General features: G+C 39.0%; 1 long non-coding RNA gene across 1 annotated transcript; it reads left to right on the top strand.

The window, feature by feature from the left end:
- The first annotated feature begins 52 nt into the window (after positions 1-52).
- On the top strand, positions 53-27,828 carry LOC130453742 (uncharacterized). The gene is made up of 5 exons (XR_008911277.1): positions 53-264; positions 7,713-7,775; positions 22,254-22,453; positions 26,653-26,758; positions 27,507-27,828. It is a non-coding gene; the product is annotated as an uncharacterized LOC130453742 (long non-coding RNA).

Raw genomic sequence — 27,828 nt, 5'->3', positions numbered from 1 at the left:
CATGGTTGGCCTCTGACTCCCAAATCCTGAGGCTCAGTCCACTTACATCACAGCTTCACAGCTGAATTTCAGAAAGGATAGTCTCAGGTATTATTATCTCACCTGCCTACCTCAGGGTTACTGTAAGGGCAAAAGTGAGGTAACAGATGGGAAAACACCATGGCAAATTAAAAACACTAAACATGGATAATATTTTATCCACTTCTAGACAGTAAGCTCCTTGAGGACTGGAACTGTTTTTCTGCAAATAAACCTTGAAAGAATGTGGGTACAGTAATATTCTATTTATATTTCTTAAATATAAAAGAGAATACCTATTATAACATAACTAACAGACAATTTTTTTTTAAACCCTTACTTTGGGTCTTAAATCAATACTTGGTATTGGTTCCATAGCAGAAGAGTGGTAAGGGCTAGACAATGGGGATTAAGTGACTTGCACACAACTAGGAAGTCTGAGGACAGATTTGAACGGACGACCTCCATCTCTTGACCTGGCTCTCAATCCCCTGAACCATCCAACTGCCCCCTAACAGACAACTGCTTGTCCTATAGTGGGCATTACTTTTGGACTAACTGGTTGCTAAGTACTTTCCAGCTCTCAAATTCTATAATGACTTTAATTGTAGAATGGTTCCTAGTTCAACAAAACGTGCAAATCACACAGCTAGGCAGCCCACAGGATAGGGTACTGGACCTGAAGTCAGGAAGATTAGAGTTCAAATCTCTACTCAAACATTTCCAACTGTATGACCCTATGTCACACCTCTGTTTACTCTCTATGTAACCTCTATTTACTCATCTATAAAATAAAAATGACAATAGCACCTACTTCCTATAGGTTTTGTAAGAATAAAATGAAATAATATACGGATAAGTGTCAAAGGACAAAATTGGCTCAGGACTAAAATAGAGGAAAACTGGTCTCCTCAAAATATAGAGAAGGGGGCCTTTTAATATAATGTATATTATCCTGGCTGATTTCATGTTAGGAATACATTATTTTAAACATGTCATTTTAAGGGAGTATAAGTGGAGATGGGACAGGAAAAGAAATGTGCTTTTTTATCTTTGAGACTGATGTATTATATCAGATATCTGCTAAGAAGACAATGGAGAGATGGCTACAAGAACAACAGGCTATTTTCTTATCCAAAATAAGATAGCTAGAAAATGAACCCAAGATGAACTAAGAATGATCCAAAACAAAACATCATAACTGTCTTTGAAGAGCTGTCATGTATAAGAGGGATTAGATTTGTTCTATTTAGGCCAAGTAAGAAGAACTAGAAGCCAAAAACATAAATTACAAAGGGGTAAATTTAACTAAACTGATAAAGATCCTAACAATTAGAACTATTCAGAAGGAGACTGTGTTGCCTTGAGATGGGTTCTGTCTCAGAGGTCTTCAAGTAAAAAGTGGATGATTACTTGCTAAATATATTTTAATGGAGATTTCTTTTGGATATGCATTGACATGGATATTGCAGGACAACTTGATGTCCCTTCCAGCTCTAAATTCTTAGATTCTGTAATATTCAGGCAATATAAGATGGTTGCCAAAATGATGCTTTGGAGGTGCTTGTGCAAGGCTATGCAAATAAATGGCAACTGAGACAGGACAGCCAGAGTTCATGTTTGGAGGGCACATGGTGAGGGAAGAATAACCAAAAGGAAAATAAGAACTGTATTAATGTACAAAAGGGACTCTGATTGGGAAGATCACTGGATTTATCCTTGCCCCTGCTCTAACAAAAGATATATTTATACTCACGGAATAGATAGGTGGCTCAGTGGATTGAGAGCCAAGACTAGAGATACGAGATTCTGGGTTCAAATTTGGCCTCAGACAACTTCCTAGCAATGTGACCCTGGGCAAGTCATTTAATTCCCATTGCCTCGCCCTTACTACCCTTCTGTCTTAAGACCCATATACAGTATTGATTCTAAGATGGAAGGGGGTGGGAAAGAAAAAGAGAGACAGACAGACAGACAGACAGACAGAGATGCTCAACAAAGTACTCAGATATATCCAGATTCTTCTGTATCTGGAGTCTGTTACTCCAAAGGTCATGAACTGGAAGATGAGTCTCTGAGCAACAATAAATATAATACAAGGTAGAGAGTGAAGGGAGACAGTGCTCTAGAAATCTATAATAGATCAACTCTTCTACCCACTGACATCCAGGTGTGTTGTGTTTCTAGAGTAGGAAAAAACTGTTTAGAGTATCTAAAAACTCTGTTAATGGTTCCAGCCCTCACTGATAGTTCCCTCAGATCTAAGGGGTGGCCCTCTACAACCAAATTCCATTCAATCACTAACAGATTAACTTTTACACAGAAATATTTACTTCAATAGATAATCACAAATATTCATTCTTCCTTCCCTAACACTGTGGGATGGCATAATCTTCTTCCTCCTTCTTACCACACACACACACACACACACACAACCTTAGTCCCTGGTAGAGAAAAAGGGATTAAATTCATAGTTTAACTCTGTTCTCATAGAAGTCCATCCCCGTTCCAAGTACAAAATCCCTCTCTGGCAAGAGTCTCGGGAACCTTGGCTTCTCTGGGCTTCCATGCTAATCTAGCTGGCTGTTCCATCTCATCTGCAAACTTAGCTCCAAGGACTCAATGACTCAAACTTCTAGTCCTGGCCTATTCCGCAAAGAGTCATCTGGACAAGCAGATAAAAGGGCAAAATATCTCAGTCTCAGTATTAAGGATGGAGGCAGCCAATCAAAAGAGGCTACCCCACCCCACAACCTACTCAATAGGTGAATGGGGGGGTGATGGGGGTGTATATGTCACTCAAAAGGTTCCTCAGTTAGAACTGAGCATGCCCTAAGGAACCTGGGTTACAAAGATTTGAATTGAGAGAACACTTTCATTTAGAGGGGTTAGGAAGGGCTACAGAGAGGAAGATGCGAATGGAACCCTGAAAGAGAAGGTATGTGTATTCCAGAAAACAGAAGAGTATGTGTATTCCACAATTTGAGAATGCTAGGAATCAGGAATTGGCGGGGTAAGTTTGAGGAATGATAGTTGCTGATATAGAGTTCCTGCTGCTCTAAGGCTTGCCTTTAGGAATTTGTAAAGTTCCTATATAAAATAGTTAGGCACCAAGCTGAGAAATGAAACCGTTCAGGTCAGAAAAATGAAGAGGGTCAAAACTTCTGTGCTGATTAGCCAATTCACTCCCAACCTTTGGTGAGATCAGGAAACTCAGACACAGGAAGAAAGGAAGGAAAGAATATTGAATATAATAATGATAGCAAGCATATAAGTAGTTCTTTAGGGTTTGCAAAGCACTTTATTGATACCATCTTATTTTTTATCCTTACAATATCCCTGGGAGGTAAATGCTACTATTAACTCTATTTTATAGATGAGAAAAATGAGGTAGTCAGGGTTCTACTGTTCTATGAATTGCCCAGAGTTACAAAGCTTGCAGGCTCTTAGGGCTAAATTTGAACTGACTCCAGGTCTAGTACTATATCCCCTGGATCACCTAGCTACCTAATTTGTGGCTTTATTATGTTCCATTCAGAGCAAATCCCATAGAGTCACTATACAGATTTGCCAAATAATATTTGAATATTTAATGGATCTAAGTAAATATTATTATCATATATTTTTATCCAAATAGCATTACACAGATAAGATCCCTGTCCTGGAAAATTCTGGTATATTATGTTATATAATATATAGGAATAAACAAATAAATATGTAGATAGGGGTAATTGGTTTCTAAACACTTGATATTCTTCAATCTTACCCTAGTTTACATCATAGAAGTTTATAAAAGCAAGATACAGATAACAGAGATAATGAGGCATATTGTGCTAATACATTAACAAAGTGAAAAGATTTGTTAACCCTTTGTCATCTCAAGTGTGAAGGCATTTTTCTTGATTGAATTGTAAGAGGTAACATCATTGGTTGAACAAGTTAGCCATTCCCCTATAAGTGATCTCATCCATGAAATGAAAATATTAGATTCATCTGATAATACCTGAAATGCATAAGAATGTAATCCTCAGTCCCAAAGCCCATAGATACAATGGTATAGGTGGAAGTGAAGTCCCTCCCCTGTGTGTGTGTGTGTGTGTGTGTGTGTGTGTGTGTGTGTGTGTGTGTGTGTTTATGTAAAAGAGAGAGAAGCAGGGAGACGGGAGAGAGAGAGAGGGAGAGAGAGAGAGAGAGAGAGAGAGAACACTAGCTCTAGCCTTCACCAGTCCCTTGAAGTTACTTTGGGACTCTTCAGAGCCAGTCTCTTTTGGGACTCTCAAAGCAAGTTGTTCCTGGGAATTTCAGACTTGTTCATCCTCTGAGGATTAAGAAACTGCTTAAAGTGATAGGAGCTCTTCTAATCAAAGGGAAGCATTCCTGCAGAGATATTTAATGTTACCATTATACCCAAGAACTCTACTCCATCTGTGGGTAAGTTGGGAGTCCATACCTTCTATGGCATATAGTTAAGGTCCAAATTTGACATTTTCTCTGGATGTTAACTATGATCCCCAGATGAATAATTTTGGGAGACTAGGGTTGGACAGACAAGAGTGTGCCTAGGATCTGTCACTGAAGCAAAATGATGAGATAGCTGCAAAGGCAGCAGATACCTTTGTAGCAGCATTAGCCATTTATGACTTCAACATACATCATAGGCCTGAAAAGACTGATGTGGATGTAGAGGATTTGTCCAGAATTCCACAGAACACTGGAATTGTGATGGTACCAGAAGAAGGTATGAGAGCAATCTATGATATTCACGATCCTGGACTACAACTGAGTGGAAGTATAGTTGAAAGCTTCAGACTTCTAGCAGACAGTATTGCCAAAAGAATATGTGAACCATGTGACATTAAGCCAATTTTCTTTGCTGAAGTTGTCTGAAGATATGACTAGAGGCAAGAACAGATGGCTGATGAAAGACTAAGAGAAGTAATAAAAGCCAAAAAGCAAGGTAATGATCCTACTCATGTAAAGTTCCAGACTGCAAAAGGTGGCTTACTGCTGAGTCAATGGCAGAAGTTTGATCTGTGCAATGGAATGCCATTTTAGGAAGCAGCTGATGCTACTCAAAGCATGCCCCTCAGTAGCTTTGAATACTTTGCATGATAACTTTGGATGTATTGGTCAAGAAAGGACTGTAGAATTGGCAAAAAATCAATTTTACTGTCCTAAAATGGCTACAGATGTCAGTATAAACCTACCAGATGTATATGAAAGAAAACATTACCAACTCATGCTACATATTTGGAGCACATAAGTACTTGCAAGTCTATGGAACTTGACTTTCTGTCCCTGGAAGGAGATAGTAAAAATGAGTCATTCTTGGTGATAACTAACCATCTTAGCATGCATAAGCATATCCCACTAGAAATCAAAAAGCATCTATTATTGCTAAAATGTTATTTGTGGGGAAAGTGTTTATCAGTATATGGATTCCTTGCTGGGATCACTTGACCAAAGTAAGGAATTTGAAAGCAAGTTATTTAGGGAGACATAGGCCTTGGCAGGTAGAAAGTGATATAATTACTCATACTCAGTACATCTCCCAATTGAAGGAGAAACTGAGAGGGGGCAGCTGGATAGCTCAGTCGATTGAGAATCAGACCTAGAGATGGAAGGTCCCAATTTCAGATTTGGCCCCAGACACTTCCTAGATGTGTGACCCTGGGCAAGTCACTTAATCTCAGTTGCTTAGCCCTCATCAGTCTTGTGCCTTGGAACTAATACACAGCATTGATTCTAAGATGGAAGGTAAGGGTTTTTGGTTTTGGTTGTTTTTTTTTAAGGAGAAACTGAGAGATTCTTGTTTATAAAACAGTACCAAAGAATGTAGGAGGGTGTCCAGAGGGACTAGCACCTCTGATATGAGAGCTTAAAAAGCCCTTTTTAGGACTGCTTATACACCATGTCTGATGGCTACCTTTCACCCAACTCTCTTCTGTGGCTCCAAGAAACTGTAGCATGCATAGCTGCCACACACTGGTAAAATTGCCTAGACAGGAGGGTTAAACCAGGTGAGGATAATCAACAGGCCTCAAACCCATCAGAAAGTTAGAGAGATATCTATGCCAAACATATGAAGACCTCCCAGGGGAAGGAGCAGATGAGAACAATTTGTTCCAACAACCATAAAAGCAGTTAAAGCAGGTACTATGAAGCAGCTAGAAATTGGTCAGACATTGAAGAGGCTGTTAAATTTATTGTTGGACTGAATATATTTAATTGGTCACCAGGGATTTAATTACTAAATCCCAAAAATGAATTATTAAAGTCAGAATAGAATTTATGGTAGTTTATTTTACAATAGAGGGAAGATATTAAGGAAGAGACAAAGAGAAAAAAAGGGAAGAGAGAGAGAGAGAGAGAGAGAGAGAGAGAGAGAGAGAGAGAGAGAGAGAGAGAGAGAGAGATGGAGAGAGAGAGAGAGAGATGGAGAGAGAGAGAGAGAGAGAACTCCAGCTTCCTCTGAGGCAGGTAGGAATTCAAAGGCCCCAGCCAGGGGAAAGGAGTCTCAAGATGATGGGCCCTCCTCCAGAAAGGACAAGGAAAGGAAGTCAGCCTTTATACTCACCATGTGTCAGTTTAATCAGCAGATTCTTTATCAGCCTCAACTCCAGTAGAACTGCTTCTTAGAGGAGGTTCTACTCCAAGTGTGAGCCTTCACTCCAAGTGTCTCTCTCCACTCCAAGTGTCTCTCTTCACTCCATGTATCTATGTGTGTCTGTATTTCCACTTTTAAAGACCTTTTCCTCTTGTGTCACTTCCCCTAAATTTTTATGTCTACCAATCACAGCTGATGCTCCACTCCAGGACTTCCCACTCTTTCACATGTGGGTGACAGACCTCCCACTCAATGTATGAAATGGGTGTTCATACCTTTTTGTGGTTACAATCCAAAATGGGTAGATTTCCATACTCAATTTATATTTTAAGGGGATTAAAATCTAAAAATAGACAGGGGATTACAATTTTAAATTTCACAATCAGTGAAGAGCTAAATACCTTCATTGTTACAATCAGGGGAGAGCCAAATCCAATCTTCAGAAGGCCAAGATCACCCTCTTTGGTCTTACCACTGGACTTTGATGACTAGAAGAAAGAGTGAAGTTGATAACTTTGTGCAATTCTGCCTTACTTAAATTCAATTCACACACAAAAATCACCTAATGATGTCACCGGTCTTCTTTGAAAAAACAGACAAAAAACAATTTGCCACCATCTACAGCCCATAGGAAAGTTAATTGAACTTTCTAATTAGCAGGTATAGAGAACTGATGGACACTCACCTAGGAAAAGCCTGAGAAGGAATGTTCACCAACTGTTAAACGATTTTGGATTTCTTTGCTATTATCTATATGTGTGGTCATTGTGTAACTGGTATTAGGTGAGGAAGAGTTCAAGTCTTGAATATATAGACTCTCTTTGAGCCACACAACAACAGGTCTCACATAGTAGGGCTCATCCAGAGCTCACCCACCTCTTGCCTGCTCTATCTGTCTCTTACACAAAGCAGGACTTTCATCTGCACCAATAAATACAGAATCTTATACCAGTATGTTTGGGACAAGGGTTACAATGTAATGCTACAATTCAAATTAAAGGCAAATTTGAAAAGTTGTAGTATAATAGATTTAGAGCTAGAAGGGATTTTAAAAACCAACTAGCCCACCACTACCCTTATTTTACAGGCAGAGCAACTAAAGGAACAGTGAAGGGACTTGTCCAAGGTTACCAGAAGCAAGAGTATGTGAGTATGTATGTTCTCAGACTTCAAATCCATGATTTCTGTTAAACTATGTTGCCTCTAATGACTTTATTTATTCTCACCTTGGACAAAAGATTTTGTGAGGGAGAAAACTGAAACTTGGCTTTAAGGGAAAAAAGGAAAACAAAGACATTTTGCATTCATTATGGATATCATTTATCCATGCCCATTATCCTAAGTAATTGAAGGTTTCCTTTGGTACTCCCTGCTAGACTTTGGTTAGGTCAGGGTCTTATTTTAAGAAATATTAGTCCATCCCAAAATTAAGAGTTGAAGTCACATCAGACACCTTTTCAAGGGAAAACTTTACTATAAAATACAAACAAAAGTTTATGCCATAGGCATAATACAATAACACACCAATAACATGCCCATTGCTTAGAAAATCATTGACTCCTCTTGTCTAAATTCTACTCTGTTTTTGAAAACATGTTTTCAAATTTTTATTTAATTTAAATTCAATTAGCATTTATTAATCAACTACTATGTATCAGGCATTATCCTAAAAGATACAAATCAAATATGAAATAGTTTCTGCCCTCTAGCTTATATTCTATTCAGGATGAAAAAAAGGGATATATACATAGATAAATAAATACCAAAAATTACAAAATAAGAAAAAAATAATGGAGGGGGCAGAGTTGGAAATTAGCAACTAAGGGAATCAGGGAAAAGCCTCTTGTGGGAGGTGGCACAAGAGCTACAAGAGAAATTGGTCTTTTAGTAGGGTAAGAAGGAGCATGAGGAGGGCGAACATTCCTAGTATGGGGACTGCCTATTCAAAAGCTCAGAGGTTACTAATATAGAAACTAATGAATTGACTTCCTGAATACTACTGTCATTTACCTAGGGGACAGGGCACAGGTCAGAGCCAAGACCTGGCACTTTGCAGTGAATATTGATTGAATGATGTAATTCTCTTGGGACAGCCAGAAGCACACATAATTGGGCATGTGGTGCTTTTTTTTCCCCAGTGTAATATTTATAGGGAAAGATGGGTGGATAAGAAGAACAGGGGATATGGAAGGTTTGTAGCAGGGAATGGAGGAGTTGAAGGGAGAGAGGGAATATGGCTGCCAGTGAGGCAAAAGGAGAGAGATGCCCCCTGCCGAGAGGCTATTTTTGAACAAAATGGGGTGTCTGAGAAATGGGCCACTTATGATAGCCTGTGGGGATGTTTTCTCTATGGATTGATGCCAAAGATGCCCCAGAGGAGGTAAACATGGACTCTCCTGAGGGACAAACTTTTCCCAGACTTTGGTCACCCAGCAGGGGTCCAATAAGGACCATTTGTAGTTGAATGGCTGTCCTGAGGTTCAGCTCCCTCTATGCCCCCTGAAAAGATAGTCTCTCTTATCTGACTTCAATATTCAAATAAGATACATTTTAATAAACAGTTAGGATTGGTATCAGGGAAGAGGGATTTTTCTAGATAAGGTTAGAGTCTCTCTCAGCATTGGAGCTGAGGCCAGGCCTCACAGGCTGGTGGAGGGTTTCTCTTATTCCTGTCTACGCTATATCTGTGCTAGTTTTCTTAATTTTAAAATCTTAGCAGTAGACAGCAAGCATCAAGAAAAGTTCTGACTTTCAGAGCTGGTTGGGCCTGTCTCTTTGGTCTGAAGAAAAATAGAGGCACTTCTATCCTGAGACTGGGAAGAAAAGTTCCTCACATCTCCAACACCAGAAAGGAAGTGCTCGTCCCAAGAGCAACTGCCACTCCCAGTTGCCCCTTCCCCCACCAACTGTCAGTCTTGTCAGTTTCTTCTCTCTCTAATATTTCCACTGTTGCTTGTTCCAACACAGTGGCAGAAAGTCCAGAACTTGTTTTAGTTTCCTTTCCACATTGGTGATAATTGATTGACATTGTGTCATAGCCACTAAAACAATAGATAAATATTTGTTGCTGTTGTTTAGTCATGTCTCACTCTTCATGTCTTCACATCCCCATTTGAGATTTTCTTGGCAAATATACTGATATGGTTTGCCATTTCCAGCTCATTCTCCAAATGAGGAAACTGAGGCAAACAGGATTAAATTACTTAACCAGGATCACACAGGTAGTAAATAAATGTATGAGGCCAGATTTGAACTCATGAAGATAAGCCTTCCTGACCCCAGGCCTAGAGCTCTATCTGCTGTATAACCTTATTGCCTGTTGTAGGAGACAGAAAAGGATAAACTGCTACCTATTTTCAACATATTCTCACTGTTCATTCTCTAGACACCCATTGAAACCCCTGAAGATGAGAGCTGATGATTTGATCATCAACTTGAATGATTTCTCAACTGAAAAAAGAAAGTTACATCAACGCCTCTAGCAATGTTTTTGTAATAAATGACAAGCTTTTCAGTTTTGTTGTTATGACTTCTTAGCAAAGGAAATGGAGGATTCATTGATTGTCCACTGAAATCTGCCATAGTAGAAAGTGAAGGGAAAACATTTAATACCTCAGAGGGTACTGCTCTTCTCCCAGCCGAACTCATCTTTGGATCCTTTCAAATATAAGAAAACTAACCAAAAGAACTAACTAGCTCTGAAGCCATCAGATGAAGTTGGATTTGGGGGAGAGGCAAGAGGGAATGGGATAGGGTACATCAGTCTTACCCTCACATTCTTTTTCTGTAACCAACTCTGTATATCCCTATCCAGATTTCTCAGACTCAAAATGTCCCAAATGCCTCATTTCCACCCACCCCCTAAGCTTTACTCTCACCCTAGCTTCCCTCTTTCTGCTGACAGCCACCTAGTCACACAGGTTCAAAACCTCCTCATCATCATCTTTGATACTTCCCTCTTCCCTACTGTATCATTGTAGTAAGGAACTGGCCAGTGGGGGACTTGTGCATGTCCATGTACTCTGCCTGCTGCCAATCCACCAGAGGGACTTGGTGAGCTTGCTTTTAGAAGTGTGTGTGATGATGAGTAATCAAGGAGGCTTGTCATCAATCCAGAGCATGCAAAACAATTATTCTATGACTGTTTCCTGTCCACTTACTCCATGGTGGAGAGAAGTCTTTCAATTGCTCACTGAACTAGAACTGAGAGTACATTCAAAAGGCTGCCACCAGGAGACTTGAGCACTAATGAAAGTAATGGAGAAAATGCTGAAAATGGGGATTAAACTTAAAAGTGTATCTCAAGTACACCCCCCAAAGCTGTTTGTTAAACATTTACATCCCTGGAATAGGAAGGAAAAAGAATGAAATGGGTTTTCAAATAAAGAATCAACAGGAGAGTTTGCAAAGAGGACTTGCTATATGCCACAGAACTATAAGGACCCTATTCTAGAGTGTGGAGAAGATATAAGAATGGACACAATGAGACAGTTGAGGTCGTTGGTTCCTGTCCCTGGGAGAGCTTGGACCAGCAACTTTTGGTGGCTAGCTTCTGTGTGAGCCAAGTAGGAGTTGACCAACCTTTTCCCTGTGGAGCCAAACCTACCTGTCCTACTGTCCTAGTATCCTGGTATTGAGATCCTACCAACTCTCTCTTCCAATTTGTCATCTAACAGTGTTCCTGAGTCCTGAGCCTGTGACCTGACTGCTGCGGAGAGAACTGCCAGCAAGTCAGTAAAACTGACTGTGAGGAAGGCCTAAAGCCATCTTGGGCCCAGCCCGATGTGAATTTTAAAACTACTCCACCCTACTCAGACTGTACTTTGGAAGATTTGATTTACCTATTTCCTGATTTGTAACAATGGAGATACTTGGTCTAACAGAATCAGGTCTTGGGAACTCTACATTGCTCCACCCTACTTAGTTTAACAAGGTCAGGAATGTCTGCACCCATACTCAAGGATTAAGTATCTAAGAAAATGGCCTTCAACAGATGTGCAGAAAACAGCTGACAGACCCCTGGGCTGTCCTAAGTCAAGCTAAGCTAACATTGGTACAGATGAGATGCAGGAAAGTGACATAAAACCATCTATATAGGGCACATGACTTCCTCTCTTCGCTCTCTTTCCCCAGAGAGGTGGCTCTGGCTGGCAGCGTGCTAAGCATTCCAACATCTTAGCGTGGTGGCAGATATTTGTCTGGGTTTTGGCAGTGAGTTTGCCCTTGAGCTAATTCAGGTTCAGGCATCTTGGCTGAGCCCTCTTGGAGTTCAGGCTGATTCCTTCCTTCTTTACTCTCTAAAACCTTTCCTTCCTAGAGCCTCTAATCTTCCCCCTGGCACAAGCCAGGCAGGAGAAATCCTACATTCTTTCCTTCTCCCTTCTTCTTAATTTCTTTTCACTATATTAATTAAATCATCATAAATTTTCAGCTGACTTGGGTATTTTTTTAATTTGGGATATCCATGGTGACCAAATAATTAATATAGTTTAGGTCACAATGCTAAAAGTATCCTTTACACCGAAGAGGGTTGAACTCATCAAGAGTTCAAAGCTACAACTCTGACAAATTATAAACTTATCCAAATATTTGGGGGGATTAATTAGGTCAGATAGTTATATAGCTTGAGTTTCATAGACAGAGAGTATAGTAAACAGTTAGCCAGAAGATGTGGAAGATGCGAAGATGGCCTTTTGCAAGGCCCATAGGTGGGAGGAATACCCAGAATTCATAGAAGAGGGATTCCTTTGTTCCTAGTCCTCCTGTCCTCCTACATTTGAATAATAATAAACCCTATTTTTGATATTTGTAAACCTTGGTCTAAGACTCAGAAAGCATTTGCACCTGGAAGGGCCTGATGATCCTATTCCCAATTAGGTGTATCAGGTAACCATCAAACCTTGATATACCAAGTCTACAAACTTAACATTGATATTACTCACATATTTCACTGGTCATATCTATACAGAAACAAAATTTTAGGAGGAAATAAAACTCAAAAAAAAATTGTGCTGTGCTGCTTTATCTAACTTATGTGAGAAAGAGATTACTACACCAGAGAGATATTGCTGATAAACTGAAAAGGTTCTTCAGAACTAAGCTCCAATCTTTTCAATATTAAGTCAATGAGTAGCCAGGAATCCAGAGCAAGTATGTTTCTCAGCCTCTTTCCTCTCAGTTAGCAGGAAGAAAGTCTCTCAGTTCCCAACTGCCTTCTCATCCAATTCTATTAGAATCTTCCTTCCTTACGGTTGATTGACAGTTCCTTCAAAATTCCATCTCTTGCATTTGCTTGCCAATATCTCTCTGGTGTAGTAATTTCTTTCTCACAATTAGACATGGTTTTATCCTTGTTTCTCCTTTTATTTCTGTTGCCTTTTAGTGAGTCTCACTTACTCCTACCCTGTCCACCCAAATCTTCCTTCTTTCTACCTGCATCCAGTGAATTGATCTGAATCTGACTACACTGTTGTGAGTGAAATTTAACACAAAGGTAAAATGAGGCACATTTCTCCAGGCAAGATAATGGTTTGTTACCAAAGTGTCATACCTATTGATGAAGAGATCAATTAAGGTTACCTCAGTTTCCAGCCAAAGATTGAGAGTTGGACTTGCAATTCCTTTTTATGAGCATAGAACAAAGAACAGCACAGTGCAGGTAAGGAAATCATAATACTGGCAGCATCATGAGGGTGAGGGGTCATGATTGATTGCATTAAGGAAAACAGGCATAAATGGTACATGTGCTCAGAGCCACTCTTCTCTGTCTCTAAGGAATGCTTTAGTGAATTTATCCAGATGCATCCTGAGGTGATTTGATAGGTAATCAGGGATGTAGACCATTTGATATCTGGGAATTAGATAGGACCACTTTTGTAATGGGCAAGAGTGAGGCTAAAGATAGAACAAAATCAGCTAGTCTTTCTTCTTTTCTTCCTTCCTTCCTTCCTTCCTTCCTTCCTTCCTTCCTTCCTTCCTTCCTTCCTTCCTTCCTCCATCCCTCCCTCCCTCCCTCCCTCCCTTCCTTCCTTCCTTCCTTCCTTCCTTCCTTCCTTCCTTCCTTCCTTCCTTCCTTCCTTCCTTCCTTCCTTCCTTCCTTTCTTCCTTCCTTCCTTCCTTCCTTCCTCCCTCCCTCCCTCCCTCCCTCCCTCCCTTCCTTCCTTCCTTCCTTCCTCCCTCCCTTCCTTCCTTCCTTCCTTCCTTCCTTCCTTCCTTCCTTCCTTCCTTCCTTCCTTCCTCCCTCCCTCCCTCCCTCTCTCCCTTCTTTCTTTCTTTCTTTCTTTCTTTCTTTCTTTCTTTCTTTCTTTCTTTCTTTCTTTCTTTCTTTCTTTCTTTCTTTCTTTCTTTCTTTCTTTCTTTCTTTCTTTCTTTCTTTCTTTCTTTCTTTCTTTCTTTCCTCCCTTCCTCCCTTCCTCCCTTCCTCCCTTCCTCCCTTCCTCCCTTCCTCCCTTCCTCCCTTCCTCCCTTCCTCCCTTCCTCCCTTCCTCCCTTCCTCCCTTCCTTCCTTCCTTCCTTCCTTCCTTCCTTCCTTCCATCTTATTGGTACCAAGGCAGAAGAGTGGTAAGGACAAGGCAATGGGAGTTAAGTGACTTGCCCAGGGTCACACAGCTAGGAAATATCTGAGGCCAGATCTGAGCCCAGGACCTCTCATCCATGGGTCTGGCTCTCAATCCTCTGAGCTACCTAGCTGCCCCCATCTAGTCATCTTTTTAAGAATAACACACAAATGCCACGAAGTCTCTCAGAAACTTAAGTTATACAGGATGACAAACTTGTCTTGGCAGGAGTGATTTGCAGGTCATGTTGAAATAACAATTCCCATAGAATTCAAATGTTTTATGGTAGAATTGTACTTCTAAACTCTAGCGAAGAGTTTCTCTTTAACAGTGACTGTGAGAAAGCCTAAACCTTTGGCATCTAAATCTGAGAAAGAAAGCTTGAACTTTTAAACTTTTGAACCACTTCACGAGGTGAAGAAGAGGCTGAGGTTTGTTATGTGGGGTTATAGAATGAAATAACTTATAGAGTAACATAAAATATAAAATACAGGATCAATAATCATTTTTCACAACACCATTATAACTTTAGTATATTCTACAAATCTATTAAAAAAGACCTATAGAGTCGAGTTTTCCATTAGCCATAATTCATAGATTTCTATGCTATAATTTTTATAGCTTGATTTCTTAGTCACAGCAAGTGTAGAATGAGGCTTAACATAAATCAGAGCTTTAGTTGAAGATCACTTATATGTTCCCTAAAATAAGCAGCTTATTAGAGGGCATTGTATGATTAATATAAACATATGTTTTTCCATACTGTGAATTTTAGATTTTCTCCACCCTGCTTAGTCTTTAGAATTTTAGCAACCAAGGAATGTCTACACCCCCCACTTAAGGATTAACTGTAGGGTGTAAGGATAATTTTAGCATTTTGACTTAAAATCTAAATTAATTTGGTCACCAGGGAAAATCCCAAATAATAAAATACCCAAGTCAGCTTTCAATTACGGTGATTTAAATTAATATATAGAGAAGGAATTAAGGAGAAGAGAGAGGGAGAGGGAAAGAGTTAATTTAAACTGCTCCAGCTCAGGCTGAGCCAGGCAGGAGTTAAAGGCCTTGGCCAAAGGGGCCTCCCTGAGCTTAAGGGAAAAGGAAAGTCAGTCTTATCACTCACCACAAGACCATCTCAAGGAAGCTGACTGAGTGAGCTCCTCTAGGCTGAGTTCCACCATTGAACTGCCCATATCTCCGAATGTCTGAATCTGAACTTTTCATCCTCTTTTATAGACCTTTCACTCTTGTGTCTCCTCCTATAAATTTTCACATCTACCAAGCATAGCAGATACTTTTCTCTAGGACTGCCCATTCTTTAGTTCTCACCTTCTCTGGTTAGATTATATCTTTTGAGCTACTTCACACTTCTTTGTTAAGTTCACCTTTTGTTAGTTGACCTTTTTGTGATTAATTTAACCTTTATAGGTACGTAATATCTTTTTGTATTAAGGCACTAAAAATAGATTTAGCTTAAAGTTCTAGCTTCACTATAAAGTGAGAACTAAGTACCTTCATTGTTCAATCAGGAGATCACAACTTTATCTTCCCCTAAAGTACATCTAAGTAGAATGGAGTAATTTCCAAGTTCACAAGGGGAGGTTGGCCTATGACTGGCATGTGCTAGCAAGTGACAAATCTGACTGACCTTCTGAGCTGTCCAAAGCCAAGCTTAAGTCATCATTGGTACATGTGAGACACAGGAAGTAATGTAAAGAACTGTCTATATATTTTGCATGACTTCCTGTGATCATTCTCTTGGTGGCATTGGGAGCTCCTGGCAGCGTTTGGCGTGCTTGCAGCTTTTTGGTTCTGTAGCATGGTTTAGGTGTGGTGTCTTCCCTGAGCAACCTTGGTGAGTAAACCAAGGCTGATTCCTCCTATCCTTGACCCTTGAAAGGCACTATCCTCCAAGGAGGCCCCTCATCTTGAAGGAGGCCTCTTGGCTAGAAGCTGAGCTAGATTTAATCTTCTGAGAAGGCCCCTTGGCTGAGGCCTCTGAACTTCCCTTGGCTTCTGCTAGGCTGGAGAAAATTTTATACCCTTTCCCTCTTATCCTTCTTAATTTCTTCCTTCTATTGTAATTAAATCACCATAAAATCCTAAACTGACTTGAGTATTTTATTGGGATTGAACTTAAATCCCTGGCAACCACTGATATAATATATTCAATCAACAACCCTAAATTTTACCCTTAACAATAGTATTTCATTTTCATAAGGAGGTGACTTAATTTCTTGAAAAGTTAACAGCGCAAGCTCTGGAAGATGCTAACATGCTGGAAATTATGGGCCTTACATGGACCTATGATGGACCTAGATCATGTGTCTACTGACAAAACATCAGCCTTGCTAAATTGGGAGTAGCTTATTACCAGAAGGTTGGTGACTTTTTGGGAGCCAGGTGATTAATATTTTTTGGCTGTGGGAACTCATTATATAGTCTACTAATCCATAAAGGAATCTCAGTCTGTATTGAGGAAGATAACACTCATATTCATGAAGTCCTAGACCTTATGAAAGAGAAGAAATAATTATTTACAGTATGTGTTATTCATGCCTTTACAATGAGATCTTTGTGATATCTAGGTAATTGAAAGTGCAGCCTTCTTAACTGAATTAATTAAAGAATGGTCAATAAGGTTAATTAAGAATAGGCATACTTTTCTATAGGTCTGTTTTGTTTGTTATATATGTCTAACAATAGAAAATTGGGCTTCAGTGACAGCTTTTATAGTTTATTTCACATTTTAAGCATTCTTCTTAGTAATTAGAGAGCTGATCTAATCTAAATTTTTGCCACAATCAGCATGAATTAATTTTTATTTATCTTGAACTTGACAAATATCAATAGACATTTTATATACCATGAACAGAAAAGATTATATATGAAATCATGAATCTTTATTACATATAACTATTTATAAAATACAAAAATGCATGTATAAATAAATATATATATATATATATAATAAACTCAGGACATTATTTTGTAAGCTATAATCTTCATGATCTATATTTCCCTCTGAAACTTCTGTTCTTTTCTGTGCATTTTTAAAAAATGTTCTATTGACAGTTCTTTCTTTGAAGAAGGCAGAGAACGTTGCTATCCTGAACTTTAAAAAAAAATATTTATTTATTTGTTTAGCCTGAACTTCTTTAAGAATTTGTTACTTGTTAAATTTCTTTTGAGATTAGTTTGCTTAAATTATCTATTTTTGGTTCTGTTAATCTGCACATTTTACATTTTTGTAAATATTAATCTACTTCATTTAATTATCCAGCTTTATCATAATTATGCAAAATTGTTTCTAAAAAATTTTCATTATTTCCTCTTCATTTGCTATGAACTCTTTTTCATTTTTTATGTTGATAACTTGGCTTCTTTTAAACAAATTAGCTAATGGTTTATCTGTTTTTAGAAAAATCATTCTTTTTTTTATTTATCAATTCAGTGAGAATTTTATTACTGAATTCTATCTCTTTAAGATTTTCAGAAATTCATTTTATGTGTTTAATTAGAGTTTAATTTATTGCCTTTCTAGTTTAAACACATGTTGGAACCTTGTTCCAAAAATCTTGTTTTATCTATATGTGAATAACTAGTTCTTTGACATATAAACAAAGTTGTATAAATTTTATTCCACTTTGTAATGATCACTTTTGTAAAAATAGAATTTTCTTCTTTAGCTGTTATATAGACAAAATTTATTGAAAAGAAAATTATGTAGAGGACAGAGCCAAGATGGTGTAGTAAAAAAAGAACTTGCCTAAAGTCTCCCAAATTCTCCTCCAAATAATTTAAAAATAATTTCTCAAGAAGAATTCTGGAACAAAGATCCAATAAAAGGATGGAGTAAAACAAATTTTCAATCCAAGACAACTTAGAAGGTCAACACAAAAGGTCTTCCTCACTAGGTGAGAGTGGAGTGCAGTCCAGCACAGGTGGCCAAGGCAAGCCAATAGTAACTCTTGCCCAGCCAAGCCTTAGGAGCAACCAAATTGGTGGTGGTAGCTCCCAAACCTGTTAACCTATAGACAGTAAACCAGCCATACAGCTGATCAGAAGAGGATTACATGGAAGCTCCAAACAAGGACCTAAGTCACAGAACCAGGTCACAGTCTCAGGAAGAGGAGGAGCACTAGCACGCTAGCACATGTGGTCAGAGTGGGATAGGGGATTTTATAAGGTGGAAAAGAGTGCTTGTGGTCTCTTATAGACCAGGAGAGCAGAGAACACATCTCTTTTTAAATCATGCCACCCTAGGGGGCAGCTGGGTGGCTCAGTGGATTGAGAGCCAGGCTTAGAGATGGGAGGTCCTAGGTTCAAATCTGGCCTCAGATACTTCCCAGCTGTGTGACCCTGAGCAAGTTACTTGACCCCCATTGCCTAACCCTTACCACTCTTCTGCCTTGGAACCAATATACAGTATTGATTCCAAGACACAGGGTAAGGATTTATTAAAATAAATAAATAAATAAATAAATCATGCTATCCTGAAGAACACATATCAGCTTCCAGAATTAGTTCTAAAAACTTCAGTATGACATACCTGAACCTTGTCACATTCTCCTTTCCATGCCAGGAATACAGCCCAACTTTAACATAAGGCTACAAGTCAAGAAATAAAATGGGAAAATGGACAAAACAAAAACCAAAAAAATAGCCTAATCGTAGAAACTTACTATGGAACTTCAAAGCACAAAATTAAAAGAGAATAACAATTTCAAAACAGCTACATGCAAAGCCTCAAAGAAAAATATGAATTGCTGTTAGGTGCAAAAAGAATTGTTTGGAGATCTCAAAAAGGATTAAAAATTTTAAATAAGAAAGGTAGAAGGAAAATTGTGAAAAGAAATGATCTAAGAGAAGCATGCAAAAAATAGTTAACAGTTTGGTAACAGAAGCACAAAAAAATAGGGAAAAGATATATACAAATTTACTGAAGAAAACTGCTTAAAAAGTAGAATTGCCCAAATGTTATAACCTACATATCAGATACCTGATGGGTTCTTGAACTGCAGAGGAGCTATAGACGTTAACTATGGGATGAGGGAGGGAGAGAAGAAAAAGACAACAAGACAAAGGTAGGTTTTGGAAAAAAGCCTCTAAGCCTCTTCCTTCTTTGGGCTTTTACCTTTATCTTTTTATTTACAAGTCAATCCATTATCCATTATCTCACTGTCATCAGTGATAAACATTATGATAGTTCACAACAAGCTTGCAAGTCCTGTGCAAACAAAGATTGGTCAAAACTCTTGTTACAGGATGTTCACCCATTATTCATATGACTATATGAATATTTAAGAGTTGATAGAGACTTGGAAATTGACTTTACATGAGCCTTGGTGAGCTCTAAGTAAAGTACTTTATCTCCAGTGTCCCTTCTCTGTGGTAAAGGCTCTGTGATATGTTAATTACAAGGCTGCTGGTAATGTTGATGTTGATTAAGATAGCTTTAGAGTGGGCTCCTTTTGAGAAAGCCAAATTAAGCCTGCTTTTGCCTCAAATATTTAGCATTGACCCTGATGAAAATTTCAATACTTGTTAACCATGTGAATTCCTGATATGTTCACAATAAGGAAATTGCTTTTGGAAAGATATCCTGTTTTACTGACCATTGGCCACTGCTATGAGGAGCAGCATGATCACATCTTTTTAGTTCAGGGTTGTCAGTGCTGGTGTTCCCTTCAATAAAGTTCAATAAATTTGGTCTATATAACAGCTAAAGAGGAAAATGCTATTTTTACAAAAGTGATCATTACAAAGTGGAATAAAATTTATACAACTTTGTTTATATGTCAAAGAACTAGTTATTCACATATAGACAAAACAACAAGATTTTTGGAATAAGGTTCCAACATTTGTTTAAACTAGAAAGGCAATAAATTAAACTCTAATTAAACACATAAAATGAATTTCTGAAAATCTTTTTTTAACATTATTTGATTTGATCATTTTCATACATTGTTCATTGGAAACAGATCATTTTCTTTTCCTCCCCCCAACCCCCCTCCCCCTTCCCTAGCCGACGCTTGATTCGTCTGGGTATCACATGTGTCCTTGCTCTGAACCCATTTCCTTGGTGTTGGTATTTGCATTAGGGTGCTCATTTAGCGTCTCTCCTCAATCATGTCCCCTCAACTTCTGTAGTCAAGCAGTTGCTTTTCCTCGGTGTTTTTACTCCCTCAGTTTGTCCTCTGCTTGAGGACAGTTTTTTTTTTGTTTGTTTTTTTCTCGTAGATCGCTGCAGGTTGTTCAGGGACATTGTAAAGCCATTACTGGAGAAGTCCATTACATTCTCTTGTACCACAATGTATCAGTCTCTGTGTATAATGTTCTCCTGGTTCTGCTCCTCTCACTCTGCATCACTTCCTGGAGGTTGTTCCAGTCTCCATGGAATTCCTCCAGTTCATTATTTCTTTTAGCACAATAGTATTCCATCACCAACATATACCACAATTTGTTCAGCCATTCCCCAATTGATGGGCATCCCCTCATTGTCCAATTTTTGGCTACCATGAAAATCTTAAAGAGATAGAATTGAGAGTAATAAAATTTTCAGTGAATTGATAAATAAAAGAAAGAATGATTTTTCTAAAACTATATACAATATTGTATGTACCTCTAGTTAAAGATCTCTAGACATATAAGTTGGTTATGTGTACTGATTCCATGGGGAAACTAGGCATGTAAATCTGGGAGATTTCTAAATGCTAGTTTTCCATGGGTGATTCAGGGGGAATTGTGTAATTAGAATCTGTTACCCTAAAAATTATGATTCCCAGCACCCCACTTTCCAACTCACGTTATGTGCTGACATAGAGAGGATATAAATTTTTGTGTAGCCCCATCTCTCTCTATATGCTTCTGGTAACTGGAGCAGCTGCCAGTTATTCTTTTAAACAGGCAAGGAGAGCTTGGTCACATGGTCTTATTTTGTTAGATAATTACCTTTTTATTCCTTTACTTCTCGTTATTATTAATAAGCTTTGTAAAATATAACACTTGCAGTATTGGACAATAATTTAAATCCTCCACTTCCTCCACTGTCTGGGATAATGTGGGGGACTCACAGACAGCTTGAAGGTGCAACTTGGGCACATGATTTCAAAAAGATTTGCCAATGCTGACATAGAGTAAAGGTAAGGGGCAAGAGCAGAATTATTAAAATCCTTACCATCTGTTTTAGAATCAATATGAAGTATTGGTTCCAAGACAGAAGAGCAGTTAGAAAATTGGGGTTAAGTGACTTACCCAGGTTCACACAGCTGGGAAGTATCTGAGGCCAGATTTGAACCAAGGATTTCCTGTTGGTAGGCCTGGCTCTCTAGCTGACCTAAATTGAAAAAAAATTATATAATCTAATACAGAGAAAAATTAACAGTACCAAGAAAACAATATAAATGGCAGGGTAGAAGTTAACTAAATCAATCAGTCAAATTATCACAAACCACCTAAAGTAAGTGACAAACTAGTATGCTGTTGCATTTAAAAGGTGAAAAAACATCTCAGTTGTTCACTAGATGAGCATCTTTTTGGAACATTTCCTTTCTAAATTGGGTCTGCTTTGTGAGAGACTGTTTTAAACTTTGAGGAGGGAGGATTTTTTAAAAGACTGTATTTCCCTACCTCATGAAGGCTGAAAATGTAAGGGCTACTTATAAACTATTTCCACTGTGAAAGCTTTGACCTGGGCTGGTTTATCTTTCCTTAGGCAATTTGGTGTCCACTGTCCAATCTTGGGTTCTCCACATTTATGTTGAACTTTTCTGAAACTGATTAAGTCTAGCTAACTAATTAATATCAACTGATAATCATGGAGAAAACATACTTGGGGGGCTCATGAACTATGGTATTAGAAACAAATAACCTAATCCCTCCATGGTGCTCTTTAGAACTTTATACCTTCCCTTAGATTTATATATTTCAAAATGTAGGTGATATAAAAACAAGGATATCAATGTTAATTTTAAAAGAAAAGGAACTTAGTATATAATTTTTAATTACATGAGCTAGTTACACTTCACAAATATTAATGTGACTGAAATCTTTATCATTTAACTTCTAGTGCACTGTGTGGTCTATGAGCAGAATCTATTGAATGGAGGCTCAAGCTGAGAACGTATTTTCCTTCTTCCACAATGATTCCAAAAATTGTATGAAGATTTCCAAGGTGGATTAGGAGACCTCCATTACGTAAAAACTAATTTTCCTGAGATGTCTTAGGAGTCCTAACATAATCAAGAAGACTAAATCACATTGAACTTGGTATTTACTCATTTTACACAGTTGTTAAAAGGAAAGTATTTTATAAATTTTAAAGTATTGTATTAATGCAAGTTAATGTTAAATACTATTATTAAGGAGAACATTAACACTTTTAAACTAGAAAAGTATAAATATAGTATTTATGGAATTATACATTATATGCAAAGGCATGCAAAAAAATTTTCAAGCCACCTCTTTCCAAACTTTACTCAACAAAATTAGCCAATATCACAAGCAGCAACTGAACTGAACAAATATTAATTACCTTACTTTTAATTATGTTCAAGACACTGTGCTAGGGACTGAACCTACAAAGATGGAAGAGGCATGTTCCTTGCCTAACAGAAGTTTAGTCCTTTTGGTAAGAGTCAAATCTTCAGAAAGATTTTTTTAGTATGTTTAATACTAATTTTATAATCCTCTTGATTTAAAAAAAACATAAATCAGAGTATAAGAAACTATCATACCATTGGAAAACTAGACATATAATTAGGTACCATATAAGCATGATTGCATATCTGATGGCTTCAATGTAAAAATTGCATTAGAAATTCATCCACATCCACAATGAGAGCACTAAAATTTTTTAAAAAGCAAAAACAAAATGAGAGTATTGGATCAAATTAAGGTAGTCATTCACTCAAAAATCCTAGCTAAATATAGAGATGATCAGATTTCCCTTACACATTGTAGGAATGAATAAGCACGGATACTGGTCAAAGATGCCTATAATATTTTTGGAGAAAGTAAACAGATACATTAATGGGATGTTGGTGGAACTATGAATTTGTCCAGATATTATAGAAAGCGATTTGGACTATCCTCCCAAAGTTATTAAATTGAGCAAGCCTTTTTACCCAGCAATACCACCAGTAGGCCTTATACTCCAATTTTGTGGTGGAAAAGAACGGAAAACTGAGGGGATGCCAATCAGTTGGGGAATGGCTGAACAAGTTATGGTATAGAAATGGAATGGAATACTATTGTGCTGTAAGAAATGATGAAAGGAGTGGTTTTTAGAGAAAACTTGGGCAGACTTTATGAACTGGTGCAGAGTGAACAGAGCAGAACCAGAGAACAACTTATACAATAATAACAATATTATAAAAAACAAACAACTTTGACATAGGAACTCTGATCAATAAAATGACTAACCATGATTCCAGAGTACTAATGATAAAAAATGCTAATCTCTTGAGTAGTGGTAGTCTCTCTGTGACCGAGAATGACTATTGTCTTTGTGCAGTTTCATCTACGGGGTACCCTCATGTGGCTTTGGAGTCCAAAGGCTGAGGCGCAGAGTTTGTGGCACATGGGGCCTGGGACGCCAGTTGTTACGGGAGGTGCGGTTGTGGCCTGGTGTCGGCGTTCACGCACAGCGGCAAGACATTGACGTCGCTCATCTTCAAAGGTGGTGGCGGCATGGTTAATGTGGGTTCGCCAGCTGCTTCTGTCAGAGGCAGCGAGTTCTAGTTGCTTTGGTATCATGCCAGCCCACTTCAAGTTGGACTTGAGCTGATCCTTGAATCTTTTCGTTGGTCGGCCTTGTTTCCTGAGTCCAGCTGACAGTTCACCATAGAATACCTGTCTTGGTATTCGCTGTGGGTCCATGCGGATGACGTGTCCAGACCATCGTAGCTGGGTTTTGAGGACCAGGACTTCGATGCTGGTGGAGTTGGCTCTGTCGAGGACTTCCTGGTTGGTGATTCGGTCCTGCCATCGGATCCTCGTGATTGACCGGAGGGAGCGTTGGTGGAATTGCTCCAGCTGTTTCATGTGCTTCCAGTACAGTGTCCATGTCTCACAACCATACAGGAGCGAGCTGAGGACCACTATGTTGTACACTTTGAGCTTCGTCGTGTTGGAGGACTTTGGAGTGCAGCCGCCCGAGTGCCTGGCTGGCCTTTTGGATCCTGGCATTAATCTCATGGTCTAGAGACCCGTCGTTGGCGATGGTGCTGCCCAGGTACTTGAAAGTGTTGACATTAGAAAGCTGCGTGCTGTTGATTGTAATGCACGGCTGGTTCGTTGGCCTCCCCGGTGCAGGTTGGAACAGCACCTCTGGTTTGCTGAGGCTGATCGTCAGGCCAAACAGTTTTGTTGCGGTGGAGAACCTGTCCACAATGGTTTGGAGATGATTTTCTTGGTGGGCCATGAGAGCACAGTCATCTGCAAAGAGAGCTTCCAGGATGAGTCTCTCTGTTGTCTTTGTTTTTACAGTCAGGCGGTGAAGGTCAAATAGTGAGCCATCCAGTCAGTATTTGATGTAGACGCCCAGGTCTAGATCCATCACAGCATGTCATAATACTTGGGTGAAAAATAGGTTGAATAGTACCGGAGCGAGGACACAGCCTTGTTTCACGCCATTGGAGATGTTGAAGTGATTGGAAGTCTCTCCACCAGATAGGACTTCCCCTGTCATGTCGACATGAAAGAGCTGGATCAGTTTAACGAATTTTGCTGGGCAACCAAGCTTGCGGAGGATCACCCACAATGTGTCCCTGTTCACTGTGTCGAACGCCTTTGTCAGGTCTACGAAGACAATGTAGAGACTCAGGTTCTGCTCAAGGCATTTTTCCTGCATTTGTCTCACCGTGAAGACCATGTCGATGGTGCTGCGATCTGGTCGGAAGCCACATTGTGATTCAGTCAGGTTCTGCTCTGAAACAGATGACAGGAATCTGTTGAGTATGGGTGTATGCGGTGTTCAGGGAGGGGTAGTATCTCTGGTATAGAGGGCTTGTTGTGCTCTCCTAGGGCAGCTCTCCAGCCTCTGACCCCCACCTGACAACCAGCTCTCACTTGTGGCTCCCAGTAATCTCCTGAGAGAGAGAAGATAAACCAAGACTCCAAATTGGGAAATACTTTTTTGGGGCTTAGCTAATGTAGGAATTTATTTTACTTTACAATTCATGTTTAAAACAGGAGTTTTGTTTTTCTTTCTTAATGTGGGAAAAATTATGAAAGGGTCAGAAGGAAGATTTTTATTGATTTTTAAAATTTATGTGCTGTTTTTTGAAATGTACATGTCTACATGTACATTTCAAAAACAACATATATAAATATATTTTATATGCATATATAGAATATAGATTTCTCTCTCAAAAATATATACAAACATATGTGCACACACATTTTAAAAAAACAATTGCTTTCCTGACTGCTTGCATCTCCTGGATTGATCCCTTCCTATCAAACTCTAGTTATATAAAATACCCTCACAAATAGAAAATAAACTTTTATCCAAGCAAGATAGCAAAGAACAATCAAAAAAGTTATACAAATTTGATTATGCCAGAAAATACATAATAGTGAACAAGCTTTTTATATGAGAGTAAATCTCTGTCAATAGAAAAAAGGAGACCTTGATCTCACCTAAGGGGAAATTACTCTGAATTTCTTGGGAGGAAAGCTGGAAATCAGGAATATGTTTAGGAACCAAATTTGCCTATATGTTTGCCTTACAAAGTCTTTCTGTCTGACTGTCTGTCTCTCTCATTACTCACCAAGACTAAAACCTGAAATTAAAAATTTAAAACCATTTCTGTCTTCTCTCAAAACCAAAATCATGAATGTTTCTGTTCTCCAAAGTTTTAGCCCAATCTCCATCCCTCATGCAGGCACACAGACCAACATTAGTGTAATCTCCCTCCCACCCCCCATCCAGAACTAAGCTTTGTAAGGCAGCATTCCACATAAGGCTTCCCCTCATCTACTCAACTTGCCTGGGAGTCTGGTTACATATGGTCCCAAAAAGAGAGGTAGAAATCAAGGTGGTGTTAGATGGGATGTGAAGCATGACTAAGGCTGGCTTGATAAAATTTCTTCTGAGTTTGTACTCACTAATCAGAAAAGACAAAAGGGCAAAAATTTGTCCTGGTAAAATTCTAAAGCTGAATAGATGAAGTCTTTTTAAGGCATGGTCTCTGATTCAGAGAGTGTAAGATAGGACAAACAGCAGAAGATAACAGAGGAAGGGTACTGGGAACTGCTTCTCCCCCCCCCCCCCGCCCCCAGTTTTTCTAACAAGTGATTTATAATGATTTCCCTCCACATCCCATACCCCCATCAAGGTTTAGATGATAGCTTTGACTATCCCACTCACTTGTTCCCAGGGAGACTTGAGAGGATTTGACACTCAGAGAGAAATTTAAGTATTTCATTAAGCTCTTGGATTTGTGTGGGCTTTGTACACTCAGAGAAAAGACGGTCTTTGTGTTCCTGAGAGAAGTGTGGAAGAGGCATGGAGGAAGAGAGAATTTCAGGCTTGCGAAACAAAGCTGGGGACATGATCTGTCAGTCAAGGTGAAGATTCCAATAGAATGTTCCCAGGAAAAGGTAGTTGGGGCCTGGCCAGAGGAGATTGAACTGAGACTTCTCTGGGGGGTTCCTGACCAGGGGAGACTGGCTTTGTCTGTCCTAGGTTGAAGGACCTTTGGGGGGTCTTCTGGAATTAATCTGAGAAGAAATTAACTTTTGTTGGTTGCTTTGTGTAATTGGAAGAAGAAAGAAGATTTAACAGTTGTCCTCCATCTCTCTGACTGTCTCTGAGTCATACTTGTGACAGGACTGACATTTTCCATAATCCTCCTAATTCTCCTTGTAGATTAGGGACATCCCTATCCCTCTCACCTCAGTCCCCATCCTGTTGTTCCAAATAAATCCCCATACTTGAGAAAGGAAGAGTGAAAAATATTTCTCTGAAATCTTATAGTTCCCCTGAGTTACTTAGAAGATGGCTGACTAAGACCGGGAGAGGGGAAAGGGAGGCAGAAGGATGTGGGTGGAAATTGGGAGGTGAAGGGTGGTATCAAGGAAGGAGGAGGTTAGGAAAAATATTAATCTATTAGCCATCAGCAGTGATCAATAGGCAACCCCAGAGTAACCCCTCTAGCAGCATCTCTATCTCTCTATCTGAAGAAATATTTCTATCTCCATTATAACTAGGCTTCCCTCAGTTTCCCCTAGTATTTCTCTAGTCAGCAAAGCCAGAGTATATCATTTACTGCAACCAGAAATATAGCTCCAACAGATTATCCATTCTTTATTACAGAAGGAAGATCAGGCCTCAGAACTGTCATATCTAAACCTGATGTCTGTGACCAAAACTTTTTTGGAAATAAGACTGGTAGCATGTTTCTGGTGTCTGGACAAATACTGTGAAGCCTGAGGTTGCCAGGACTGCAACTCAAGAGAGAAATACCAGAATGCCTCCACACATATTACTAGTTCCTTCCCTCTGGGATTACCTCCCATTTACACTATCTATCTATCTATCTATCTATCTATCTATCTATCTATCTATCTATCTATCTATCTAGTATGTTCTGGGTATTTGTGTAATGTCTCTTCCCATTAAAATGTGATCTCTCTGA

This window comes from Monodelphis domestica, chromosome 4 (genome assembly GCF_027887165.1).
Source record: "Monodelphis domestica isolate mMonDom1 chromosome 4, mMonDom1.pri, whole genome shotgun sequence".
Classification (NCBI taxonomy): domain Eukaryota; kingdom Metazoa; phylum Chordata; class Mammalia; order Didelphimorphia; family Didelphidae; genus Monodelphis; species Monodelphis domestica.
Note: the sequence above shows the minus strand (reverse complement) of the source record. Positions and strands in the feature narration are given on the sequence as shown.